The sequence below is a fragment of the Macaca fascicularis genome, chromosome 13, assembly GCF_037993035.2.
Source record: "Macaca fascicularis isolate 582-1 chromosome 13, T2T-MFA8v1.1".
Lineage (NCBI taxonomy): Eukaryota > Metazoa > Chordata > Mammalia > Primates > Cercopithecidae > Macaca > Macaca fascicularis.
The window spans coordinates 118,966,919-118,986,772 of NC_088387.1; the positions used below are offsets into that span (position 1 = coordinate 118,966,919).

Below are 19,854 nucleotides of genomic sequence, written 5' to 3' on the forward strand. Positions count from 1 at the left end.
CCTGAGGCAGAGGCAATGGCCCGGCAGTGTCGGGAAGGTTCAGAGGGCTGGTGCTTGTGGCCCCCATCTCCTGCACAATCAGGATCAGAGCCCTAAGTGCCACGCACAAGCCTGAGAAGAGCGAAGGGTCTCCAGACCTTCATGCCTCTACAGTCAGTCCAGACCCTCGCAAGGGGGAGCTGCAGAGACCCTCTTGGGGCATCTGTAGCGAATAGAACACTTTGTCTTCACAACAGCCAAGCAGAGTTCTTCCTCCTGCTGAGGGAACAGATCCCGTGTGACCTTCACGCCGTCATGGATTGGAAACTGCTAATGTGTGTTCCTTTTGAAATATGCAAGATGTTGCACGTGATTAAACTGAGGGAAGATTAAGGTGAGTTACTCCTTTGTTTAAACTTTGGCTTCTTGGGTAGTCTTATTAAGGGAAGGGATTTAAAGTGCTTAAAAATTCAAAAGGACAAAGGGCATGTTGTGGTTCAAGACTGATGTATTGCCATGCAGGATGCGATCTGTTCCAAGGGCCGTAAAGCAGTCAAGTGAGCTGGCTGTGGTTGGAGCCGGCCAATTATAACACCTCCTGAAGTCACAGGGACGCAATCTGCAGGCTCCTGGGATGGCTTGGCTGGCAGCTTGGACAGCTGGGCTCCTCCAGGCGCTTCCGAGCCCCCTTCCGTCCTGTCAAGGTCATCCTAGCCATTCCCCTGTGGCTGTCTCCCCAGCCAGTGGCTAACGTCACCTGCAGACCAGCCTTTAAAGATAGGATGCCCCTCACTTCCCTTCAACATCCACTTGACTTTTTGCAAAATCCTTATTTTAGACATTCCTCCTTATCCTTAAGACATGTCCTTTGGTGGGGTCCTCTCTTGGGGCGAATCCATTCAGGGCTCACAGCAAGAGGGGAGCACACGAAGGAGAAGGACTGGATTAGGGGACAGGAGCATTGGGAGGGTGTCAAATTCTCCATCTCTGCGTTTTGTGGCTTCTCTGAGTGTTTCCTCGTGGGTACTGGGAGGATGATGTTTGCTGTGGGAACCAACCAGTGTCAACACGAGAACCAAGTGCTGCTTGTTGAGTGAGGCCTGAAGACCTGGAATCTGGAGTCAGACAGGCCTGGGCTTGTATTTCACATCTGCCACTCATTGTGGGGCCAGGGTGGCAGTGACTTACTTTCCTTGTGCTTTGGTACCTGCATTTGTTAAGTGGGGATAATAGCATCTAATTCATTTCAATGAGGATGTTCTCAGGCTTAATGCTATAATTTATGGAACTAGTGCTTGGCCCAGTGCAGAACCTCAAGGAATGGCGGCCACTTTTACAGTTATTACCACAACGATAGTGTTATTATCACTCTTACTCCTACTTCCATTACCATGACTACAATGCACGGTGCAGAGGCCCTTCAGAAAGCGCAGAGCCCCTTGCAGGTGCGAGGACTGATTCCGGGTAATGTCCAGGCTCACCTGATGAGGGCTGTAATTACCCCGAACTTGCTACTGGTCTTTCCTGCCGGTAACCCTTGCAGAACAGCCACCGGGAGCCTTTTATATTGTGTGTCATAAAAACAACTCTGATTGGGTTCTTATGAAGTAGGGTGTGTAATGGCCCCACCTGTCACAGAAGCAGAATGCATTTCCAGATTGAAAACGACTAGGACTCCGTTGCTCCTGTGCGGGCGAGCTGTGACTTGCACTTTGTAGCTGCACACGCTGGCGCGTCCTTGTGCACGTAATGACTGCCTCAGGCCAGTGTGTGTATGTGCAGATGGCACTGCCCTTCCCTTCAAGCTGTGCTAGTGAAATACCTCTCACATCCACCCGGTGAGACCCAAGCCTCTTCGTGTCTCAGCCTTCTTCACTCTCATCTCAGCCTTTTTCTTCCTAGTCGAGGTGTTGATGAGTTAGTGCAGTCACTCATTCACACCAACAAGCATGTATGGAGGGCCTGCGGTATAGCAGCACCGGTGACACCAGCTAGGAAACCAGCGTGTAGGCTGCCCACTCTGTGGGGCACACACGTCGGGGCCCGAGAGAGCAGGAGGAGCTTGTGTGCTTTCTGTTTGGCTGAGGAAACCAAATACAGGGACAAAGGGACAAGTCACCCAGGCACCACGCTGTGCTCGCACATGTGCAGACTTCCCGCAAGGGTGGACCCCGTGTGGGGCCTGGCCTGTGCCCAGCACTGGGTTAGAATGTGGCATCGTGCCTGTCTTAGTGAGCTCACACCTAGATGAGGGACGCTCTGGTGAACACACAATTTAATCTTCAATAGAATCCAGACAGGTAAATGTCAGGTTTTAGAAGGGGAGAAAGACCACGTTTGGCAAAGAGGCACATGATGGCTTTGAAGATCTGGGAAAGGTGGCGCTTGAGGTGAGTCAGGCCCGTGCTGGGATGAGAAATAGGGGTTCAGCCGAGGGGACTCATGAGATGCAGCCAGAGGAATGGTGCCAGGGTGCACACACACGGGGACCCCCTGCCACGGTACACTCACACAGGAATGGGATGTGAGTCAGACAGTGATGAGTGATGGTCCCCCACGCCAGGCAGACAAGCTGCGGTGGAGCTAGGTGGCAAAAAGGATGGAGAGAGGTCCCCGTGTGTGTGCTCCGTGGCAGGGGGTTCCTGTGTGTGTGCACTTCAGGGCAGGGGGTCCCTGTGTGTGTTCACCGTGGCAGGGGGTCCCCGTGTGTGTTCACCGTGGCAGGGGGTCCCCGTGTGTGTGCACTGCAGGGCAGGGGATCCTCGTGTGTGTGCACCCCGGCAGGGTTCCCCGGTGTGTGCACCCTGGCAGGGGGTCCCCGTGTGTGTTCACCGTGGCAGGGGGTCCCCGTGTGTGTTCACCCTGGCAGAGGGTCCCCGTGTGTGCACTGCAGGGCAGGGGGTCCCCATGTGTGTGCACCCTGGCAGGGGTCCCTCGTGTGTGCACCCTGGCAGGGGGTCACCGTGTATGTTTACCGTGGCAGGGGGTCCCCGTGTGCATTCACGGTGGCAGGGGGTCCCCGTGTGTGTCCACCGTGGCAGGGGGTCCCCGTGTGTGTGCACCATGGCAGGGGATCCCCGTGTGTGTGCACCCTGGCAGGGGATCCCCGTGTGTGTGCACCCTGGCAGGGGGTCCCCGTGTGTGTGCACTGCAGGGCAGGGGTCCCCGTGTGTGTGCACTGCAGGGCAGGGGTCCCCGTGTGTGTGCACTGTAGGGCAGGGGTCCCTGTGTGTGTGCACTGCAGGGCAGGGGTCCCCGTGTGTGTGCACTCTGGCAGGGGTCCCCGTGTGTGTGCACTGCAGGGCAGGGGGTCCCCGTGTGTGTGCACCCTGGCAGGGGTCCCTGGTGTGTGCACCCTGGCAGGGGGTCCCCGTGTATGTTTACCGTGGCAGGGGGTCCCCGTGTGCATTCACGGTGGCAGGGGGTCCCCGTGTGTGTCCACCGTGGCAGGGGGTCCCCGTGTGTGTGCACCGTGGCAGGGGATCCCCGTGTGTGTGCACCCTGGCAGGGGATCCCCGTGTGTGTGCACCCTGGCAGGGGATCCCCGTGTGTGTGCACCCTGGCAAGGGGTCCCCGTGTGTGTGCACTGCAGGGCAGGGGTCCCCGTGTGTGTGCACTGCAGGGCAGGGGTCCCCGTGTGTGCGCACTGTGGCAGGGGTCCCCGTGTGTGCACACTGCAGGGCAGGGGTCCCCGTGTGTGTGCACTGCAGGGCAGGGGTCCCCGTGTGTGTGCACTGTGGCAGGGGATCCCCGTGTGTGTGCACCCTGGCAGGGGATCCCCGTGTGTGTGCACCCTGGCAGGGGATCCCCGTGTGTGTGCACCCTGGCAAGGGGTCCCCGTGTGTGTGCACTGCAGGGCAGGGGTCCCCGTGTGTGTGCACTGCAGGGCAGGGGTCCCCGTGTGTGTGCACTGCAGGGCAGGGGTCCCCGTGTGTGCGCACTGTGGCAGGGGTCCCCGTGTGTGCGCACTGTGGCAGGGGTCCCCGCGTACCTGCATGCACACGGTGCGCTTCATGCACACAAATATGAGTTTACCTGGAAAGGACAGACTGGCTTGGAAGCTGTTGTAATAATTTCAGGTAAAGCGGTTTAGGCTGGATGGACTGGCTGTAGAACCGGAGAGAGAGGCAGCTTTCGTCCTGGGGAAGGAGTGGGAGATGACCCGAAGGGTGGGTTTGTGAAAAGGAGAAATAGGTGTCAGGGAAGAACCCTAAAAGGCCCCTGGACCTGATCTCCCAAGAAGACACGCCTCAGCTACTCTTGTGATCATTAAAATGTGACAGAGTTAAATCTTCACTAGTCAGAATTTCATCCTAGCACCCCCTCCCATCTGCAGAACCCTGATACCTGGTGTTGGGAGTGGTGGCCAAGACTCCAGAGAAGCAAGTCAATTAGGTGCAGTTCTACCAGGGGAATTTAGCCAGGGAAAAGGCAACCCTGCCTGAACCAGAGCATCCACCAGGGCCTCAGGATGCCCCCTGGAGAGCCCCACCAGCCGCCAGTCTTCTGCAGCTAACAGGCTGTGGTCAGGCAGGCAGGGGTCAGTTGGATGTTGGGGTAACCTAGCGTGCACCTGCCTTCCAGCCTAGAGGACTTGGGAGCTCCTGCAGGCAGGCGAGGTGACCCTCTACAACCCAATCAGCCAAGCCCTTCCCCAGACATCACTGACCCCAAAGGGCTGACTACACTTCCCTTTAAAATAACAATCACAAACCAATACCTCCCATAATAGAAGCTATTTTCATATATAAATCAATATATTTCCCTTTCTCTTTCTGTAAGGAAGACAGAGGATTGTAATTTATTTCTCTTTCCTTCTGTGTATAAACTAATTTTTTCTTGTTATAAAAGAAAGAGAATTCTAATTTGCTGCTTTGGAACAAGCCCAGGAATGGAGCCTAAGTATGTGGAGGGAACTCTGGAGATTACAGAGTGAAGTTCAGCTGACCTGGTGCCACAAATTAAGCTGCAGTCCACTTAAGCTGCCAACAACAATAAATTAAGCTATTGTGCTTGGAGGACGTTGGGATTGGCACCGCATAGGATCAAGGCTGTATTAAGTGGAGGCACTTACTCCCTCGCTCCTGCCGCCAGCCCTAGCTGAGGGGGCTTGGCGTCTACTTCTCCTTGAAATGCGTGATGTCTGAACTTCCATTTCAGCGTGCGTATCATCAGCACGGTGCCCCAGGGTGCTGAGAGTTCACGTTGTTCTTGGTCATTTAACAGGGTAAGGGTGATAAAGTCAGGAGATTCGCCTTTGACGAAATAACATGAACATTCTCTAAAGTGAGACCTGTGAGTAGTGGAGGTGGGCTGAACCACAAGACGCACTGATGAGGCCCATACTCTTTTCCTTTTCGTCTGAGGCCATTCTGTCTGGCTCTTCATACCTCCAGAGGCCAGTCATGGTTTTGTTTACAAAATGACATAAGGTAGCCTCTGGAAACCTTGTTGTGGGATGACTCAGAGGTGATGAGCCTCAAATGAGTTGGAGGTTCTAATAAGGGGGTTACATATTCCACGCTCCCACCACTGCCTTCAAATCTATGGAAATCTTACAGAAAAGAGTGTAGTCAGCCACTTGGGGTCGGTGATATCCGGGGAAGGGCTTGGCTGATTGGGTTGTAGAGGGTCACCTCACCTGCTTGCAGGAGCTCCTGAGTCCTCTAAGCTGGAAGGCAGGTGCACGCTAGGTTACCCCAACATCCAATTGCACCTAATTTACTTGCTTCTCTGGTCTTGCTGGTCTTTCCTCCAAGTAAATCATTAGTTATTCTGAGCTTGTAGAGAGGGCTAAGGTCACTCCTTTTCTCTTTTTCTTTGTCTCTTCCCCTTCTCTTTCTTGTATTCCTGTCCCACATACAGGCATTTGAGGTGGCTCATAAATCAGTCATAGCAGACAATGCTGCTGTCGGGAATAAGGGCAGAAAAGAGAATCCACAAATGGGCGTGAGGAGTTCAGGGTTCCCAGCACGAGTGTCTTCTGGTGCTAAGTCGTAGTCTGCAGATGCTGTGCACTGAGACTCTTTCCCTCACACTGTCACCATGCCCTCCCCTCCCCTGGGGTGACTCTAACACAGCTCTCCTTGCTCTCTGGAATGTTCTAATGTTCCATAAATTAGTCGACACCCATCCAACCTGAGGCAGGATGATGCAACTTGTGGCTTCACAGAAGCTTGGATTTGCTCACCAGGGTCCTGTCTGGGCCTCTAGCCATTGATTTAGCAGGTTCAGTAAACAGCTTGTGCTGTCCGGGCTGACCCCTGCCTGCCTGACCACAGCCTGTTATCTGCAGAAAACTGGCTGGTGGGGCTCTCCAGGGGGCATTCTGAGGCCCTGGCGGATGCTCTGGTTCAGGCAGGGTTGCCTTTCCCTGGCTAAATTCCCCTAGTAGAACTGGCAGGCCTCTCCTGAGGCGCCATGGCGGAGGGCTGAGAGCCCACCTGCTGCAGCTCAGCCCTGCATATCCACCTGGAAAGGCACACGTCCCTGCGAGGGACCCCGTCTGGGTCCCAGGATGGCTGGGAGGTGCATTAAAGCTTTCTCTTCTTTTACTCTTATCTGGTGAGTCTGTGTTTTTTTGTATAAGGACCCACTTCACTTGTTTAGAGGAATAATGATACATACTTTTTACCTTTCAGACAAGAAATTTAGTCTTTAATTAGATTAAAACATAGGGAAACATAAAAACACAAAAGCAAAACAGATTCATTTGCAAAAATGAACGTATTCTTGGAACTAAAATGCAGTTCTTGGAATGAAGTTCTGTAATGACTTAGAGCAACACAGTAGACCATATATTCAACCCCGGTTTTTCTAAAAGAGATGAACATGCTGTTTAAATGACTGTTGTTGTTGTTGTTGGGGTTTTTCGATGGAATTTCGCTCTTGTTGCCCAGGCTGGAGTGCAATGGCGAGATCTTGGCTCCCTGCAACCTCCGACTCCAGGGTTCAAACTATCCTCCTGCCTCAGCCTCCTGAGTAGCTGGGATTACAGGTGCCCGCCACCACGCCTGGCTAATTTTGTATTTTTAGTAGAGACGGAGTTTCACCATGTTGGTCAGGCTGTTCTCTATCTCCTGACCTCAGGTGATCCACCCACTTCGGCCTCCCAAAGTGCTGGGATTACAGGCGTGAGCCACTGCGCCTGGCCTAAATGGCTGGTTCTTATAATGATCCTTCACAGAGGGCTGAGGCTGGCACGCTAAGTCACAACACGGTGGTGGGATTACCGAAGGGGTGAGTACGGAAATCAGATCCAGGGACAGGCACTTGGTCCAGTTCCATCTTTGACAGCACAGATAGAAAACACCAGTGATGTTAGCTACATGTACAGTGGATAATATATTTTAAAGACTTGTTGTTCTGTTGTTAGGTTGCAGCCACCACAAAAACTTTTAAAAAATCAGACCGTGGAGGTCCTGTGCAGCCCGTCCCTGGCCACAAACCCAAGTCGGGGTGGAGAAAGAATGCGTCCATTTGAGCAGGTGCAGAGACCCTGTCAAAGAAGACATGCAACCCTGCACCCCGCAACCCCGCGCCGTCGGCTCCGTGTTCCAGACTGGAGTCAGGCTCACCCACACATCTAGTCGGCCACTCCCCAAACCACCAAATTCATTTCCTCACAGTCCTTCTGGCCATGCTGATAACCTGGGCTTTCTGCCTCAGGGCCTTTCTCCGACTGCTCCATCCCTTCATAGACCCTCCCTGTTCCCTGTCTTGCCTCGTCTTGAACTTTGGGCCAACACTGAGCTGTGCTGCAGCCACTTGAGCACACGGGTTTCCACTCCTAGACTTTTTTAGCCACCTTACTGCTGCCTCCATGCAGACATCTTCACATTTATTTATTTTTTTAAGATATCCAGGTTTTTGTTTGTTTTGAGATAGAGTCTCGCTCTGTTGCTCAGGCTAAAGTGCGGTGACTCGATCTTGGCTCACTACAACCTGTGCCTCCCAGGTTCCAGCAATTCTCCTGCCTCAAGCCACCTGGTAGCTGGGATTACAAGTGTGTGCCACCACGTTTGGCTGATTTTTGTATTTTTAATAGAGATGGTTTTGGTCATGTTGGCCAGGCAGGTTTTGAACTCTAGGCCTCAAGTGATCTGCCTGCCTCCCAAAGTGCTTGGGTTATAGACATGAACCGCTGTGCCCAGGCAAAGATACCGAGTTTTAAAATGTGCATCCACTCTTTTTAGTATCCAATCTATGAGTTTTTGACAAATGCATGCTGGAGCAGCCACCACCGCAATTGAGACACAGAATCCACCCTGGCTGGCTCCCCTGAGCCGTTCCATGCGGCTGAGTCTCCCCTCCCTCCCGCTTAGCCACCGACAGCCTGTGAGCTGGTCTTCATCTCTCCATTTGCCTTTTCCAGAAGGTCATGTAAATGGAACCATACGTGTAAAAATACGATCAAACATGTAAATGGGGTCAAAAGTAAACATGTTTTACTAAACACGGTGCATCTGAGATCCCTCCACGCTGATGCAGGCGTCCACGGTTCCTTCTTTGTTGCTGATGAGTGCTCCTTTGCACGGACGCACCACAGGTGACCTGTTCTCCGGGCCTGGGTATTTGGGTGAGGATGAGGACGAGGATGAATAAGGCTGCTATAAACATTTCATGCAGATTTGTGCGTGGTCATAGTTTGCTTTACTCTCACCTGCTCGGGAGAGCCCTAGTCATGTGGTAAGTGTTTGCTGAACTTGATAAGAAACTGCCAGTTTCCCGAGGAGGTTATGGCATTCTCCATTCCCGCCAACAGGGAGGTGCATTACAGATGCCCACACCCTTGCCAGCGGTGATATGATCTGTCATTTTAATGTTTGCCTTGCTGGTAGGTATGTAGAGGCATTTAATTGTGGTTTTCATTTGCATTTCTCTAATGACGCCATGTTGAGTCTCTTTTCATGTATGTATTTTCTATCCATACATCTCTGGTGAATTATCTATTCAAATTTTTGTCCTTTAAAAAAAACTGGGTGACGGTTGATTGGATAAAGAAACTGTGGTCCATAATCACCACAGAATACTACACAGCCGTAAAGAAGAATGAAATTATGGCCTCTGAGCAATGGATGCAGCTGGAGGCCATTATCCCGGCGAATTGACACAGAATCGGAAAGCCAGATACCGCATGTTCTTACTTACAAGTGGGAGCTAAATCTTGGGTACACGTGGGCATAAGGAGGGAACAGTAGATACTGGGGACTCTAAAAGGAGGGAGGGAGGGGGCCAAGGGCTGAACAACTTCCTAGTGGAAACCGTGTTTACTGTCTGGGGGATGGGATCAATAGAAGCCCAAGCCTCAGTTGGAAAAACCTGCACATGCACCTCCTGAATCTAAAATAAAAACGGAAATTAAAAAACTGCATGTTTTCTAACTGTCGAGTTTGAGAGTGCTTCATATATTCTAGATATAAGTTCTTCAGCAGATATGTAACTTGTAAATAATTGCTTTTAGTCTATAGTTTGTTTTAAAATTTTTGTTAACAAAAGTTTTGAATTTTGCTGAGGTCTACTTTATTAATTTTTTGAACCAAGCATGCTTTTGGTGTCATATCTAAAACCTAATTGCCTCACACAAAGTCTAAATAGTTTTCTCCTCTTTTTCACTTAAGATCTTTACAGTTTTGCGTTTTCCATTTAGACCTGTGATCCATTTGACTTAATTTTATGAGCTATGGAAGGCTCTAGGGAGGCTCATTTTGTTGCATATGCGTTTCAATTGTCCAGCATCTTTTGTTGAAAAGATGATTTCTTGAATTGCCTTTGCAGCTTCGTCAAAAATCAATTGACTATATATTTGTGTGGGATTATTGGACTCTCTGTTTTGTTCCATTGATCTATGTATTTGTCCTTTCACTAATACCACATGTGATAAACTCATTTATTTACTTTAGGAGCTTTCTTTTTTCCTAGGATACTTGGAATTTTTCAGGTGGACATTTATGTTTTATGCAAACCAGAAACAGTTTTTTTCTTCCTTTCTATTCCATATGCCTTTCATTTCTGTATGCTGCTGTATTGCAGTGGCCAGAACCTTGGTATCATGTTGAAAAGGAGTGGTGGGAGATGACATCCTTGTTTTGTTCCTGATCAGAGGGGATAAATTTTTCAATCTTTGACCACTAAGTGTGATGGCAAATTTTAGTATTTTGTAGATGCTCAATATCATGTTGAGGAATTCCCTTCTATCCCTATTTATATGAGCATGAACCAGTATTGAATTTTGTTGAATGCCATTTCTGTGTTTATTGATATAATCAGGCTTTCTTCTTTAGTCTGGTAACATGGTGGATTATGCTGATTGATTTTCAAATGCTAACCAGCCTTACATGAAGTTGAAGTCCCATAGTGTTGATTTGCTATTTGTCTTAAATATTGAGGATTTTAGTTGCTATTATTTTGTGGAGGATTTTTGTGTCTTTGTTCATGAGGAATAGTGGTCTCTTTTCTTTTATTGTGGTATCTTTGTCTACTCTTGACATCAGAGCAATGCTGGCCTCATCAAGTGAGTTGTACAGGCTTCCCTCTCCTGTTTTCTAGTTTTATTCCTCCCTTAAATGTTTGTAGAATTTGCCAGTAAAACCTTCTACATTCTGAGTTTTCTTTTTGGGAGGCTGAAATTGTCCCAGAGGTTTATGAGACTATGTTCTCCGTCCCTACCCCCACCTCCCTGCCACTTTTTTCCCCCTTCTCTGTTCTTCAGATAGGACAATTTATACTTTCTACCTTCAAGTTTTTGGGCTCCCCCCACCCTGTTATCTTAATTCTACAATTGAAGCCTCTTCGTGATTTTTTTTTTTTTTTTTTTTTTGCTTCTGTTTTATTTTTTCAGTTCTAAAATTTTCATTTTTCTTCTATGGTTTCTATTTCTTTGCTGCAATACCTGTCTTTCTCTTTGTTTCAAGAGTGTTCACCTTTACTCATGGAGCATGGTTATACTAGCTGCTACAAAGTCTTTGGTAATTCACACACCTGAGCCATCTCCAAGTTGCATGTGTCCTAGGTGTTTGAGTTATCAGACCTTGACAATTGGGCAGATTTTCCTAGTTCTTAATATGCTGAGTAATTTTGGATTATATCTTGGGCATAGTGGCTATGATGTTGTGAGATGCTGAGTTTGTTTAAATCAATGGTTTTCAACCAGGGATGATTTTGCCTGACAGAGAACATTTGGGAATGTCTGGAGACAATTTTGACTGTTCCAACTGTGGGGTACTACTTACTGGTTTTTAGTGGATAGAGACCACGTGCTGCTAAACATCTGATAAGGCACAGGACAGTCTCTTTCAACAAGGAATTATCTTGTCCAAAATGTCAATAGTGCGTAAGTTGAGAAACCTGTGTTTAAATCTTCTAGAGAACGTTAAGTTCAGGCGAAAATGCTTTCTCACCTTCTGTGGGAAGTGATTTTAGCATCAGTTCAGTTTTAAAAGCCTTTGTTCTATGTGCCATGATTGAATTGTGTCCTTCAAATTTATATATTGAAGCCCTGCCCCCAGTGTGATGGTATTGAGAGGTGGGGCTATTTAAGGAGGTAATCAGGTTCAGATGAGGTCACAAGGGCGAGGTCTTCATGATGGGATTAGTGCCCTTATAAGAAAGACCAGGGAGTTCTCTCTGATTGAGGACACTGAGAATGTGGTCATCTGTAAGCCTGAAAGAGGGTCCTTCCCAGAACTAGACCCTCTGGCACCTTGATCTCATTCTTCCAGCCTCCAGGACTGTGAAAAAATAAGCTCCTGTGGTTTAAATCACTCAGTCTATGGTATTTTGTCATGGTCGCCTGAGCTGGCTAACCCACTCTGCCTCTGTGCTCTGTGCATGCACAGCCTAGAGGTAAGCCTAGGGTTCATGGTGGCTCACACACAGTATTAGGGGGACTTCTTCTCAAACTGTCTGCCCCGGGAATTCCCCAGTACACTCAGGATCATGGGGGCACCTTCCACAGTCCTTGGCTAGAAAGCTCTGGTTTCTCAGCCATGTGAGAAACTGTATTGCAGTTTCGCCTGACTAGGGTGGTTGTCAGGGCAAAGTGGCAAGAGAAAAAAGAAAAAAATTAGTGGGTCCCCCAATACTTTTGGAACACAGAGGCCCATTTTCTCAGTTCCCCCAGCCAGAGGGATGAGGTTTTTCTGGTGTTTTAGTGACAACACCCCTGTCACTGACGTAGTTTCAGGATGGGGTGGCCTCGGAGCAGGGCCAGGAGAGGAGACAGAGAAAGGACATTGACGCCCCAGCTAGCTCCCTCTGGTCCTCTTTTTCTGTCCTCTGGTCAAAAAGAAAGGGATTCTCTTGAAGGTATTTCCGCACCGCTGAGAAGTGCTGAGGCTCTGGCTGCCTTCAGGACAAAGCTGAGAGATAAGGAGAAAGAATTCAATAACTTCATGCCTATTGGTCACCTGTCAAGTTCCAACTTCCTGTTCCAATCTGCCTGCTGTTGCCCACTTTTTGGAGTCCTCAGGTGCTAGCTTTTTGTACGCTGTCAGAGTTTTTTGTTGTAGTTGGTGGGAGAGAGCCTGTAGTGGACTTACTGCATCTTGACCAGGACCAGAGAGATTTATTTTCCTTTTTAGGAAAGAGACAGGGAAGGGAGAGAGCAAGTGACTCGAGATGGTAAGTAGATTTTCTTTAGACATAGCGGATATTGGTTTCTTTTTTTGCACTACTTTGAGGTAGTGTGTTAGCTGGTGTGAGGTATTGTATTTATACGTTTTTATTTTGTTTCATTGGTTTTTTTTTTTTCTTTTTGAGACAGGATCTCTCTCTGTCACTCAGGCTGGAGGGCAGTGGAGTGATTACAGCTCACTGCAGCCTCGAACTCCCAGGCTCAGTCCTCTCACCTCAGCTTCCAGATAGCTGGGATTACAGGTGTACATCACTACACCAGGCTACATTTTGTATTTTTTTGTAGCAACGAGGTTTTGCCATGTTGCCCAGGCTGCTCTTGAACCCCTGGGCTTAATTGATCCTCCCTCCTCAGCCTCTCAATGTGCAAAAATTAAAGGTGTGAGCCACTATGGCTGGCTGATTTTTGTGTTTTGTTGTTGTTGTTGTTGTTGTTGAGATGGGGTTTCACCATGTTTCCTAGGCTGATCTCAAACTCCTGAGCTTAAGGGATCCTTGGCCGCCCAAAGTGCTGGGATTAGAGGCATGAGCCAACGTGCCCAGCCAGCATAATGTATTTTAAATGTATTCTTCTCCTTTGGCATTCCTCCTGAGGAAGGTTGATGGAGTTGGTACTCCAAATATGGAGGCACGAAAGTAGATGTGCTGTCTCGTTCCAGAGACTCCCAGTATATATTCTTGCACATTCCACGTTGTTTCCAAGCCTGTTTTGCAGTCAGTCATGGCCACGTGATTGAGTTCTGGCCAGAAGTGAGCATAGCAATGAGTTGCAACCCTTTCAGGCCCTGCCTGAGGACCCTGTGCAACCTTTCTGCTGTGGTCTGTGCTCCCTTCCTACTGTGGTCTGCACATCTGCGGGACACGACCAACGGAGCTCAGTGGATGCTCTAGAGGCCCACAGGCCAGAGAAGCCCTGGACCCCTGAGTCACTGCATGAAGGAGATAGCCCCATGATGGCTGCCTGGCCCACATCAGACTGTAACACGAGCAGCTAGTGGGTTCTCATTGGGTTGAGTCGCTGAAATGTTTGTTATGGTAGCTAGAGTTGATTACCCTAACAAATACCATCTTCGATGGGCGATTTGAATCTCTCCCTGGTTGGACTGCTGAGTGAAATGTCAGTCTTCTGATGAGTCATTTTCCGGCTCCTATTTTGATTAAACCGCCTGTCAAATGGGGGTGTATTAGTCTGACCCGCCAATGTTACTTTTTGCTTTCCACAGCAACGTCAGAAGATAAATTGAAGCAATGTGGACAATTTCAAACCCTTCGGAGGAAAGAAAGGCTATAAAGCCAAGGTATCATTATCATTATTTTGGCCACCACTCTGCCGAGTACACAGATACAAATTATTAATCATCTCTTAACTTTGACAGAAGGATCGCGTTTGCAGTTGAAATCTGTGGATAATTTAAAGTGCCCTGTGCCTGCCTTCAGGGTGCCGCCTTCCCGCTGACTGTTGCCATTCCCTTGGGTGACATGGCTCGTAGGCACTATGTGCCTTGGCAGCTGAAGGATCCAGCCCCAGGAGCCTGAGGAGTGAGTCTGCTTCGCGCGAGCTCGCTCTGTGGACGGGATTTCGTGGCACACGTTCGGGGAAGCAGCACAACACCACCTGTCCGGATCACTTGTTAGATGTGGTTTAATTAAGCAAGGAGGGTCACTGTGGAGGAGACTGCTCTGCCTGTGTTTTGATTTGTGTGATGGTTAAAATGTTTGGAAGCTCCTTTAAGAAGCCAGGTGGTGTAGATGGCGGTTGTTCGCCAGAGTTAGTTAGAAACAGCTGAGAGGCACCATGCTTGCTTTATTCAAGGCATTCCCGGAAGCAGCGGCCTCTCAGCCTCCACCATGGGAGGAGAAGAGGAGACAGACATGGCTGTGGGGGGCCGGGGGGTCGGTGCTGTGGATGATGGTTCTCAGTCCTGGCTGGCCACCAGTGCCCTGGGGAGTTCATTCTTCATTCCCGGCCCCAGGCCCAGCCAGTCCTACCGCGGCAAAGACATCTGTCCCCTTCTCCTCCCTTTTAAACGTTTTTACTTTGATGTAATTGTAGATTCACATGTGGTTGTAAGAAATAATATAGAGAGGGCCTGTACACTCTCTACCCAGCTTCCCTCGACAATAGCATCTTGTAAAACTACATTCTAATCTCACACCTGGGATGTTGACGTTGGTACCGACCAGCGATCTTTCAGACTTCCCTGGTTCTGCTGAGTAGTGTGTTTGGATGCATTTGGTTCTGTGCAATTTTGTCTCATGGTCGGCTCCCCTCTTGTCAGGACACAGAACGGTCCCATGGATGTAGGTTGCTGGTGCGTGGTGAGGCCTCCATAAACGTTCGTTGAATGACTCTTCAGCTCCTCTTTGACGTGGAATGTGGGAGTTCTGTGCCAAATCAGAGAAGTGCTAAGGAAGCAATTATCAGGTAGAGGACACGCTGGGGACATCCAATCAGGCCAACAGCGCTGGAAGAGTCTGGAGCAGGCGAGGTGACAATGGTGGCTGGCACATTTCTGTGCCACTGGCGCATTTCTGTATTAGAATGTGAAACAGATGAAGGTGTGTCTGTGAGTACATTTAAAAAATATTCAAAGTATGTTGAGGTGCCTAGTTCTTGTATCTGTAACTGGGCTACGTTGGTTGAATTATACTGACGGTTGGCTGAAGAGCTGGCTGAAGTATTTTCATGTTACTAGGGAGACATTTTAGAGTCTCTCTAGGACTGAGCGTCTGGTTGCCTCACGCCGTGACAGAGAGTTTCTGGGCCATGTATGAGAAGCTCGTTTGATCACACTAGTTGCTGTGCTGTTCTTCAGCCCACATTGATTTAGATCAATAAACCTCAGATCCGTTCACACCAGAATAGGCGCGGAGTGTCAGCACATCCACATCAGAAAGGCTTTCAGGGGACTTTTCATCTGCAGTAGACTCCCTAACTTCTGCACCTGGCTGGGTGCCTGCAGCTGGTGCTAGCTGGTGTTGGCATAGTGTTAGCGTGGTATTAGCATGCTGCTAGTGTGGTGTCCACATGGTGTCTCCATGATGTTAGCATGGCAATAGCGTGGTGATAGCATGGAGTTAGCATGGTGTAGTGCGGTGTTCATGATGTTAGCATGGTGTAGCATGGTATTAGTGTGTCTGCATGGTGTCAGCATGCTGTTAGTGTGACGTTAGCTTGGTGTCAGCACGGTGTTAGTGTGATGTTAGCGTGGTGTAGTGTGATTTAATGTGTCTGCATGGTGTTTGCACAGTGTTAGCATGGTGTGACATGGTATTAGTGTGGTGTCTACGTGGTGTCTCCATGGTGTTTGTGTGGTGTTAACACGGTGTTAGTGTGATGTTAGCATGGTGTAGTGTGATTTAGTGTGGTGTCAGCATGCTGTTAGTGTGACGTTAGCTTGGTGTCAGCACGGTGTTAGTGTGATGTTAGCATGGTGTAGTGTGATTTAATGTGGTGTCTGCATGGTGTTTGCACAGTGTTAGCATGGTGTGACATGGTATTAGTGTGGTGTCTGCATGGTGTCAGCATGGTGTTAGTGTGACGTTAGCTTGGTGTCAGCCCGGTGTTAGTGTGATGTTAGCATGGTGTAATGTGATTTAGTGTGGTGTCTGCATGGTGTTAGTGTGACGTTAGCTTGGTGTCAGCACGGTGTTAGTGTGATATTAGCATGGTGTAGTGTGATTTAGTGTGGTATCTGCATGGTGTTTGCACAGTGTTAGCATGGTGTGACGTGGTATTAGTGTGGTGTCTGCATGGTGTCTCTATGGTGTTTGTGTGGTGTTAACATGGTGTTAGTGTGATGTTAGCATGGTGTAGTGTGATTTAGTGTGCTGTCTGCATGGTGTCTCCATGGTGTTTGCATGGTGTTAGCATGGTGTAGTTTGGTGTTAGTATGGTGTTAGCATGGTGTAGTTTGGTGTTAGCATGGTGTTAGCATGGTGTAGTTTGGTGTTTGCATGGTGTTAGCATGGTGTAGTTTGGTGTTTGCATGGTGTTAGCATGGTGTAGTTTGGTGTTTGCATGGTGTTAGCGTGGTGTAGTTTGGTGTTTGCATGGTGTTAGCGTGGTGTAGTTTGGTGTTTGCATGGTGTTAGCGTGGTGTAGTTTGGTGTTTGCATGGTGTTAGCGTGGTGTAGTTTGGTGTTAGCATGGTGTTAGCGTGGTGTAGTTTGGTGTTAGCTTGGTGTTAGCGTGGTGTAGTTTGGTGTTAGCATGGTGTTAGCGTGGTGTAGTTTGGTGTTAGCTTGGTGTTAGCGTGGTGTAGTTTGGTGTTAGCTTGGTGTTAGCGTGGTGTAGTTTGGTGTGAGCATGGTGTTAGCGTGGTGTAGTTTGGTGTTAGCTTGGTGTTAGCGTGGTGTAGTTTGGTGTGAGCATGGTGTTAGCGTGGTGTAGTTTGGTGTGAGCATGGTGTTAGCGTGGTGTAGTTTGGTGTGAGCATGGTGTTAGCGTGGTGTAGTTTGGTGTTTGCATGGTGTTAGCGTGGTGTAGTTTGGTGTTAGCATGGTGTTAGCGTGGTGTAGTTTGGTGTTAGCATGGTGTTAGCGTGGTGTAGTTTGGTGTTTGCATGGTGTTAGCGTGGTGTAGTTTGGTGTTAGTTTGGTGTTAGCGTGGTGTAGTTTGGTGTTAGTTTGGTGTTAGCGTGGTGTAGTTTGGTGTTAGTATGGTGTTAGCGTGGTGTAGTTTGGTGTTAGTATGGTGTTAGCGTGGTGTAGTTTGGTGTTAGCTTGGTGTTAGCGTGGTGTAGTTTGGTGTTAGCTTGGTGTTAGCGTGGTGTAGTTTGGTGTTTGCATGGTGTTAGCGTGGTGTAGTTTGGTGTTTGCATGGTGTTAGCGTGGTGTAGTTTGGTGTGAGCATGGTGTTAGCGTGGTGTAGTTTGGTGTTAGCTTGGTGTTAGCGTGGTGTAGTTTGGTGTGAGCATGGTGTTAGCGTGGTGTAGTTTGGTGTGAGCATGGTGTTAGCGTGGTGTAGTTTGGTGTGAGCATGGTGTTAGCGTGGTGTAGTTTGGTGTTTGCATGGTGTTAGCGTGGTGTAGTTTGGTGTTAGCATGGTGTTAGCGTGGTGTAGTTTGGTGTTAGCATGGTGTTAGCGTGGTGTAGTTTGGTGTTTGCATGGTGTTAGCGTGGTGTAGTTTGGTGTTAGTTTGGTGTTAGCGTGGTGTAGTTTGGTGTTAGTTTGGTGTTAGCGTGGTGTAGTTTGGTGTTAGTATGGTGTTAGCGTGGTGTAGTTTGGTGTTAGTATGGTGTTAGCGTGGTGTAGTTTGGTGTTAGTATGGTGTTAGCGTGGTGTAGTTTGGTGTTAGTATGGTGTTAGCGTGGTGTAGTTTGGTGTTTGCATGGTGTTAGCGTGGTGTAGTTTGGTGTTTGCATGGTGTTAGCGTGGTGTAGTTTGGTGTTTGCATGGTGTTAGCGTGGTGTAGTTTGGTGTTTGCATGGTGTTAGCGTGGTGTAGTTTGGTGTTAGCTTGGTGTTAGCGTGGTGTAGTTTGGTGTTAGCATGGTGTTAGCGTGGTGTAGTTTGGTGTTAGCTTGGTGTTAGCGTGGTGTAGTTTGGTGTTAGCTTGGTGTTAGCGTGGTGTAGTTTGGTGTGAGCATGGTGTTAGCGTGGTGTAGTTTGGTGTTAGCTTGGTGTTAGCGTGGTGTAGTTTGGTGTTAGCATGGTGTTAGCGTGGTGTAGTTTGGTGTTTGCATGGTGTTAGCGTGGTGTAGTTTGGTGTTAGTTTGGTGTTAGCGTGGTGTAGTTTGGTGTTAGTTTGGTGTTAGCGTGGTGTAGTTTGGTGTTAGTATGGTGTTAGCGTGGTGTAGTTTGGTGTTAGTATGGTGTTAGCGTGGTGTAGTTTGGTGTTAGTATGGTGTTAGCGTGGTGTAGTTTGGTGTTAGTATGGTGTTAGCGTGGTGTAGTTTGGTGTTTGCATGGTGTTAGCGTGGTGTAGTTTGGTGTTTGCATGGTGTTAGCGTGGTGTAGTTTGGTGTTTGCATGGTGTTAGCGTGGTGTAGTTTGGTGTTTGCATGGTGTTAGCGTGGTGTAGTTTGGTATTAGTATGGTGTTAGCATGGTGTAGTTTGGTGTTAGTATGGTGTTAGCATGGTGTTCACATGGTGTCATGTGTTGTTAGTGTGATATCTTCATGGTATTTGGAGTCAGCTGTGATGTACTTGGAAGAGCCCTGACTTTGGAGTAAGACACAGATTCAAATCTCAGTCACATCACCTTTCTCGATACCGAAATTTCTCTGTGCCTCAGTTTCTTTCCCCATTTAACAATAGTTCCCCCCTTTTTTTTTTTTTTTTTTTGAGACAGAGTCTTGCTCTGTCACCGAGGCTGGAGTGCAGTGGCACAATCTTGGCTCACTGTAAGCTCCACCTACTGGGTTCACGCCATTCTCCTGCCTCAGCCTCCCGAGTAGCTGGGAGTACAGGTGCCTGCCACCACACCTGGCTATTTTTTTGTATTTTTGGTAGAGACGGGGTTTCACCGTGTTAGCCAGGGTGGTCTCGATCTCCTGACCTCATGATCCGCCTGCCTTGGCCTCCCAAAGTGCTGGGATTACAGGCTTGAGCCCCCGTGCCCAGCCTAGCTCCCCTTTCTTTATTGAGTAGGAGTAAACGAGGCTTTCTGGAGGTGCCTCCACCATGCTTTGTGTATTGTTAGCAGAGTTCCACAAGTTTTTTGCCCTGCAATTGACAGAAACCAAAAGACTTTTCTATTTCTCGCTGCTAAGGCCCATGATCGAAAGTCTGCATCGTTTCTTGGCTAGGACAGGAGGGCAAGAGCGGTTTGCAGAAGTGCAGCCGTCTCAGGGAGGCAGCACGTTATAGGGTCAGACCGTGGGCCTTCACAGCTGTAGGTAGCACCAGGCTGGATTCATCTCAACACACTTGTGACCGGGCGAACCACAGATCCTCCTGCAGACAGGCGACAGACAACATGTGAGTCCCACGTGGAGGTGCAGAGCATCGTGATGGGGAAGGGGTCTGGAGAGCTGAGACACTTTCACAGATGGGGATTACTGTGTGATGCAATTTTCTAAATACAAATATACAACCAAAACCTAATGTCATGCAGAGAAAACAGTTCAGAAGCAAAGCACTATGCTCAGTTCTGCTCCTTCCTTTCCTTAAACTAAAGGACCGCACTAACCAGACCCTCCCCTCTGGCATCAGCTCCACGTCTCTCGAGTCCCCAAAGCCCTAACAGCCACTGTAGCCTCGGAGGAGCCGCTGGGGGTGCACTGACCTCGCCCACC

General features: G+C 48.9%; 1 protein-coding gene across 3 annotated transcripts in view; it reads left to right on the forward strand.

Moving 5' to 3' along the window:
- LOC123568442 (uncharacterized) overlaps positions 1 to 19,854 on the forward strand; it is a 59,666-nt gene that overhangs the window by 13,444 nt on the left and 26,368 nt on the right. The window lies entirely within an intron of this gene.